The 7,318-nt window shown below is 51.5% G+C and overlaps 1 pseudogene; it reads left to right on the top strand.

Annotated features, from left to right (window-relative positions):
- The first annotated feature begins 2,549 nt into the window (after positions 1–2,549).
- On the top strand, positions 2,550–6,067 carry LOC130034954 (patr class I histocompatibility antigen, A-126 alpha chain-like; annotated as a pseudogene).
- Positions 6,068–7,318: the final 1,251 nt, after the last annotated feature.

The following is a 7,318-nucleotide window of genomic DNA, read 5'->3' on the forward strand; positions in this document are numbered from 1 at the left end:
TCTCCCCTCCTGGGAGGATCCTCCAAACACCCTTTATTTGGTGCTCCCTTCTCTATCTGAGCTGCCCTTTCCCCTAGAATGCCTGGCTGGCCTCTAAGCTATGGAGTAATCCTCCTGGTGTTGATCTCAGCTATTCTTGGGTATTAATCTCATACTTTGTTTCTTTATATTCTTCAGATGAATGCAATCTTTCTATGTCTATCCCTCTCTTTCTGACTCATTTCGCTTAGCATGATACTTTCCATGTTGTACCACTTGTATATAAATTTCATGACTTCATCTTTTCTAACAGCTACATAGTACTCCATTGTGTAGATATACAAAAGTTTCTTTAACCAGTCATCTGTTCTTGGGCGTTCAGGTTTCTTCCAGGTTCTGGCTATTGTAAAGAGTGCTGCAATGAACAAACAAGTGCAGATATCACTGCGACTATACATTTTTGCCTCTCTGGGATATATTCCCAGGAATGGTATTGCTGGGTCAAATGGGAGCTCAATTTCTAATTTTTTGAGAATCGTCCATACTGTTTTCCAGAAAGGCTGAACCAGTCGACATTCCCACCAACAGTGAAACAGTGTCCCTTTCTCACCACATCCGCACCAGCATCGGTTGCTTTTGTTCTTTTGGATGTGGGCCAGTCTCTGAGGTGTGAGATGGTATCTCATTGTGGTTTTGATCTGCATCTCCCTGATAATGAATGATGTAGAACATTTTCTCATGTGCTTTTTTGCCATTTGGATTTCTTCTTTGAGAAAGTTTCTGTTCATTTCCTTGCCCCATTTTTTGATGGGGTTGGATGTTTTCTTCTTGTGGAGTTCAACCAGTATTTTGTATATCCTTGATATCAACCCCTTGTCAGATGTGTGTTCGGCGAATATCCTTTCCCATTCTGTAGACTGTCTTTGTATGTTGGTCACTGTTTCTTTTGAGGTGGAGAAGCTTCGTAGTTTAAGATAGTCCCATTTATCTATCTCTGTTTTCACTTGCTCGGCCAGTGGCGTGACATCTTTGAAGATACCATTAGCTTCAATAGCTTCAATGTCATGGAGGGTTTTGCCAACTTTGTCTTCAATGTACCTTATGGTTTCTGGTCTGATGTTGAGGTCTTTAATCCATTTTGATCTTACTTTTGTACATGGTGTTAGGCAGAGTTCTGAGCCCACTTTTTTGCATGTAGCCATCCAGTGATGGCAGCACAATTTTTTAAGACACTTTCCCTACTGAAAGTGGAGATATTTTTATTCCCAAGTAACTTGGTTATTTTTATTCCCAGATAACTGATAGTTGATTCTCTCTCTACTACTGCTTTGATTCTCTCTACTACTGCTTCGTCGTCTGTCATGAGAACTCTTGTCTTCTGAACACTTGTCTGTCGAAGAAATATAATTTTTCAAGAGCACAGTCATGGAATAGATTCTGACTCAAACGAAACAAGTGATAAGACTTTATGGGACAGGAAAAGCTTAAACAATACCGACCTGAAGGTCTGTTGTATGGGAATATGATGGGATGTCCCCAGAAAAAAATCACCCTGCTCTAAACTTTTACCCTGTTTAAGTTTTAGATGAAAGGAATTTGTGTATTTCTTACTGTGTTTATGCAAAATAAATGGCAGTATTTATCAGAAGTAAACGTAACCCATTATTTTGTGGATTATTTAGTGAATTACTAGTAGAGGAGAAGAGAAAGCAATGTTTCAGTCATTTCCCAATTTTTGTCATATTTAGAGCTTGCATTCACCAAGTGTGTGAGTGTGTCTTAGTAGGTTTACTTCAAGGAAACCCAGCAGACTCACCACTCAGGTTGAGGAAGCTACTCCTGAGGATTTCCAGGTGACTGAGAAATTCTAGTGCTACCCCAGTCACATCCTGAGAACTATCTGGTCATTAGTGCAGAAACCGAGGAATGCCTTGTTGATCAGAGGTCAAAGTCTGTTCCCTCTGTGCAGTGAGCTGACACTGAGTTTGGCTGTTGCTGGTGGGCATTAGCTCTGCTGCTAGCACAGAGCTGGTGGCCACTGCTCCTAAGGATTGGGACTGGACAGAAAATACTTTATTAGAGGTCTTATTAGAGTAACTCCTGAGTACAGAGACAGTGAGATTCACTGGGTGTGACCTCTGGACCTCCAAAAGATATCCTGTTCGCATTAATCTGTTGTTAATATTGTTCCCGTTGAAATCATTTTCAGGCTTGAACTCTGCAGGAGAGATATTACAGAAGGTAAGGCGCTTTGCCTTGCATATGGCCAACACGGGTTTGATACCCGGCACCTCATATGTATGGTCCCGTGAACCTGCTAAGAGTGATCCCTGAGCAGAGAGCACAGAGACAGGAGTTACAACTGAACACTGCCTGGTTTGGTCAAAAGCCAAAATAATAATAATAATAATAATAATAATAATAGTAATAATTCATCACCATCAACAATATAAGGCTTTAACTCAGATTCCTCCCAGGGCAAACACTGACAGGCATAACCTGAACGCCCAGAAGCATCTCTGGGCTCCTCAGGAACTTGTAAGATTTAGCGAGATCCTGAAACGAAAACCATGGAAAATCCTGAGTCAGTCTCAGCCCTGGACACGGGGAGACAGTGTGACAAAGATCAGGTGAGGGAGCAGGTGAGAGGGTGAAGTCCCAGGTCCCAGGTGTGGCTCCCAGTGTCCCCAGGGTGGTGTTGGGGGCAGGAGATCAGTCCTGGGGATTTCTGGTCTCAAAGTTTCACTTCTCCCTCAGCAACCTGTGTCAGCGCCTTCTGCCCGGATTCTCGTGACGCGTCCCCAGTCCTCATTCCCATTGGGCGTCGCTGTCTAGCTCAGCCAATCAGCGTCCGCGACGCTCCCGGTTCTAAACTGCTGGCGATCGCGAGGGCGTCAGAATCCACTTGATTCCTTACGTGTGTGGGAGCTGCGGCCCCTCCTGCTGCTGCTCTCGGGGGCCCTGGCCCTGACCCAGACCCGGGCGGGTGAGTGCGGGGTCGGGAGGGGAGTTCGTTGCGGGGAGAAGGGTGGGAACTTCCAGGCGTTGCTGTGCAGGACCCCCGAGAAGGAGTTTCCCCGGTTCCCTGCCCGGATGCCCCCCCAGATGTTCGTCCTTGTCCCCCCAACCTTCAACTCCGCCCGCGCCCCTAAGTCTCGCCTTCTCGGTCCCTCCCCGCTTTCCTGTCTCGCTCCCCCCTTCCAGCTCCCCCCATCACCATGGCCCGGGGCGCGCGGGGCGGCGGGTCGGGCCGGGTCTCACCCCTTCCCCTCCCCCAGGCTCCCCCTCCATGAGGATTTCCAAACCGGCGTGTCCCGGCCCGGCCAAGGGGAGCCCCGCTACTTCGGAGTCGGCTACGTGGACGACACGCAGTTCGTGCGCTTCGACAGCGACTCGGCGAGTCCCAGGATGGAGCCCGGGCGCCGTGGGCGGAGCAGGGGGACCCGGGCCCTGGGAGCGGGAGACGCGGAACACAAAGGCCTCCGCACAGACTTTCCAGGGAACCTCGACGCCGCGCTCGGCTGGGACGAGCCGGCACAGGGACCGGCCGGGTCGCCCGAGGCGGGTCCGAGCGTCCCCGAGGCTGAGGACCCGCCCCGACCTTGACCTGGAGGCGCCGCGGGGACCGGGCCCGGTTCCGTTTTCGGTTCGAGTCTAATCTGTGCGGGGCTGGCCAGACTCTCACACCAGGGCATGCCCGGCTGCGACGTGGGGTCCGACGGGCGCCTCCTGCGCGGGTACCGTCAAGCCGCCTACGCCGGCGCCCACTACCTCGCCCTGACCGAGGACCTGCGCTCCTGGACGGCGGCGGGCACGCAGGCTTGGGGAACGCAGCAAAAGTGGGAGCAGGAGGGTGGGGCTGAGCACTGGAGGAACTACCTGGAGGGCAGGTGCGTGAAGTGGCTCCTCAGACACCTGGAGCACGGGAAGGACACGCTGCTGCGCGCAGGTACCGGTCCCTGAGGGTGAGGACCCCTGGCCGCCCCTAGGGGGGGCGACTCCCCACAAGGGGGGACACAAGGGGGTTCAGTGTCAGAACAGCGCCCCTTCCTCAGTCGGGAGAGGGACGGAGCCCCTGGTTTCCATGTTCTCCACCGGAGAGACTTGCCCTCACACCCACCCTGCGTCCCCGGGACTGTGAAGGACCCGAGTGTCCCTGGGGGAGGGGCGACCTCCTCTGAAATAACGAATGTGGGTTCCCTGGAACCCAGCAGCCATCTGTGAACTCGCTCAAAGATGCTCTTAGCTCTGACTCCTGCTTCTCTCAGCCTCTCACCCTCCTCCCAGGGCAGGACCAGAGTCAGTGTGTCCGAAAGATCCTGACCTCCTTCCCAAACCCTGTTCTAGAACTTTCCAAGCAATAGGATTTTATCCAGTTTCTCCAGCCAAGTCTGTGTCTGGATTTTTACCTCCTATTCCAAACCAATGATCCTGTTCAACCCCATTGTGGAAGTGACCCAAAGTGTGAATTTTCTCATTTTCCCTCCTCAGAAGCTCCCAGGACACACATAACCCACCACCCCTGCTCTGACCGTGAGGTCACCCTGAGGTGCTGGGCCCTGGGCTTCTACCCTGCCGAGATCACCCTGACCTGGCAGCGTGATGACCCAGGACACAGAACTGGTGGAGACCAGGCCTTCAGGGGATGGAACCTTCCAGAAGCCGGCAGCTGTGGTGGTGCCTCCTGGAGAGGAGCAGAGATACACGTGCCGTGTGCAGCACCAGGGGCTGCCGGAGCCTGTCACCCTGAGATGGGGTAAGGAGGGGGACGGGGCACAGAGACTGTTCTCAGGGGAATCAGGGTTGGCCCCTCTGGGGAACTGTTGAGGGTCAGGCTGAGGCTGGAGGTCAGACCCTCTCCTTCTTTCCTTTCCAGAGCCCCTTCTCAGTCCACCATCCTCACTGTGGGCATCATTGTTGGCCTGGCTCTCCTTGGGGCTGTGATCACTGGAGCTGTGGTGGGAGCTGTGATCAGTAGGAGGAAGCGCTCAGGTAAGATGGGGGAAGCAGGTGATGGGAATCTGTCCGACCTGGCAGGTCTTGAGTCTTGTCCCCCTTTAGGCTTCCCCCTATATTAGTTCTCCTGCCCATTAGCAGGAGCACCGCCCGCCCCCGTGCAGTTGCTCACACTCCCCCTGTGCGTGCCGCTCTCAGGTTTGCTCTTGAAAGACACTTTCACCTCCATAAGCGGGGGATGAACATGGGTCCCAGTGTCCCAGGTCACAGGGACTGTACTGCTGAGCACACACCACCAGGAGAAGGCTCCTCGGTCGTGGAGCATTTTCTTCCTGCGTGTTTCCTGGTCCTGCCCTCACTGTTTAGAGTTCTGACGCTTCCCTGGGATCCGGACCTAGAGAGCTGCTCTGTGGCCTCAGGACCCAGTGCTCTTCCTGATCTTCCCTGGGATGTTTCCTTCCCCCAGGTGAGAAAGGAGGACAGCACACTCAGGCTGCAAGTAAGTGTGGGCAGGCCTGGGGCCCTAGAATCCTGGGGATAGGGATTGGGAGCTATTGCACCCCTAGGTCCTCCTCTAGTCCCCACCCCTGTGACTCTGACCTTGCCCTGTTTGTTCCTCCCCAGACAGCGACAGTTCCCAAGGCTCTGATGAGTCTCTCTCGAATCCTAGAGGTGAGACTCTGGAGGCTGGAATGGGTGGGATTGGGCAGAGGGGACAGGATTAGGCTTGGCGGTTCTTTGAGAGGGATGCTGGGAGCTTGCTCAGGATGTCACCACTTCTGTGACTCACCTGAGTCTCTTTATTCTTTTCTCTTACAGTGTGAGACAGCTGCCCTGCTGGGTTTCCTCACATCCCGATATTGTGATTCAAGAACTGCTGATTCTCTTTCTGCCCTGGGACCTGAGTGTGTCTGTGTCCTGCCACTTACGGTGATGGGAGAGACTGGCCCACCCCTGCCCACCGGGCCCTCCCCACACTGACCTGCATTCTCTTGCTGATGCTCTGGGCTGTGCCAGCAGAGACAGGAGTCAGCCATCTCCATCTGTGTTAGCTTCTTGTTTTTCTGAATGAATGTTTCTCCCTTACTGAAATAAGCAACTGATTTGCATTTTTCTAATTCCTGTTTTGTGGGATTGAGGGTTAATAAAGGAAATTCCTGAAATTTGAGAAGGAATAAATGGAAATCCTGAGACCTTCCATGTGTTTTCTGTTTTGATTTGAATCTGTCCCAGATGTGACAGGAGAGGCTAGAGGGTTTGGGGGGGGGGGGGGGGAGGCGGGAACATACCTGTGCCCAGTCTGTCTCTGTCTCAGCCACTGTGGGTTCTGATGTGGCCACTCCTCTGTCTGGGTCATCTCTCCTGCTCCTTGTCCTGGTCCCTCAGTCGTACCACATCCCACGGGCCCTTGGTCACAGGGACTCAGGTCACACCCAGGCTCATCCTGTCCCAGGACCATGAGCAGTGAGGGCTTCTGTGCTGGTCAGTCTAGGCTCAGGCCTGGGTCTGCTCCTCAGCCCCATCTGGGTGTTTCTTTGTTGCTTCTGTGCAGGAGGCTGCCTGATCTCTTGTCCACACATTCATAGCTCATTCTCTCAGTGTGTGTCCCCATCTCTGACTCTCAGGAGGCATTTGCCTCTCACTGTCCCCTCAAGACCAGCCTGAACCCTGCACACAGTAGCCTCTGTGATATCAAGAGATGAGTTTTCAGACTTGTGATGTTAGTATTCAGCCATCCCACCTACTCTAAAACTTAGGGGTTAGAAAATGGGATCTTGAACCCAAGATCCTCTTCTAAGAGAGAAAGTGCTATGTGCTGTGGGGTGCCAGTGTGGGAGGGTGAGAAGCACTTGTGAGAAAAGTGGAGGTGACATCGATGTCACTTGGAGTAGACATTGTAACTGCTATAGCACAGCATGTCGGTTGATGTTGCATGAATAGGACAGTGTCTCTACTATAGTCTACACTGATCATCTATCTACCCACTGTGAAGATATGGCGATGATATTTTGGGGTCTATCATAACAACAGAGAATTAAAATCAGGCAAAACTAAACCATGATGCCCAAAAGTAAAGAGAGAGTATGGGGGAAATTGTCTACCATGGCAGCAATGGGAGGGTTGGAAAGGGGAGACATTGGTGGAAAGAATAGTTGCTGGTGGAGGGATGGGTATCTGATCACTTTATGACTGAAATTCAAATATGAAAGCATGGTTTGTTTGCTTTGTTTTTTATAAGGTAGTTCATTACATTTCAATATTTAAATATTACAATATTTCATTACATTTCAATATTTAAATATTACAATATTTCATTGCATTTAATATTCAAACACCAATCCCACCACCATTACACCTTTTCACTACCATATTATAGGTGTTT

The sequence above is a fragment of the Sorex fumeus genome, unplaced genomic scaffold, assembly GCF_029834395.1.
Source record: "Sorex fumeus unplaced genomic scaffold, SorFum_2.1 ptg000063l, whole genome shotgun sequence".
Classification (NCBI taxonomy): domain Eukaryota; kingdom Metazoa; phylum Chordata; class Mammalia; order Eulipotyphla; family Soricidae; genus Sorex; species Sorex fumeus.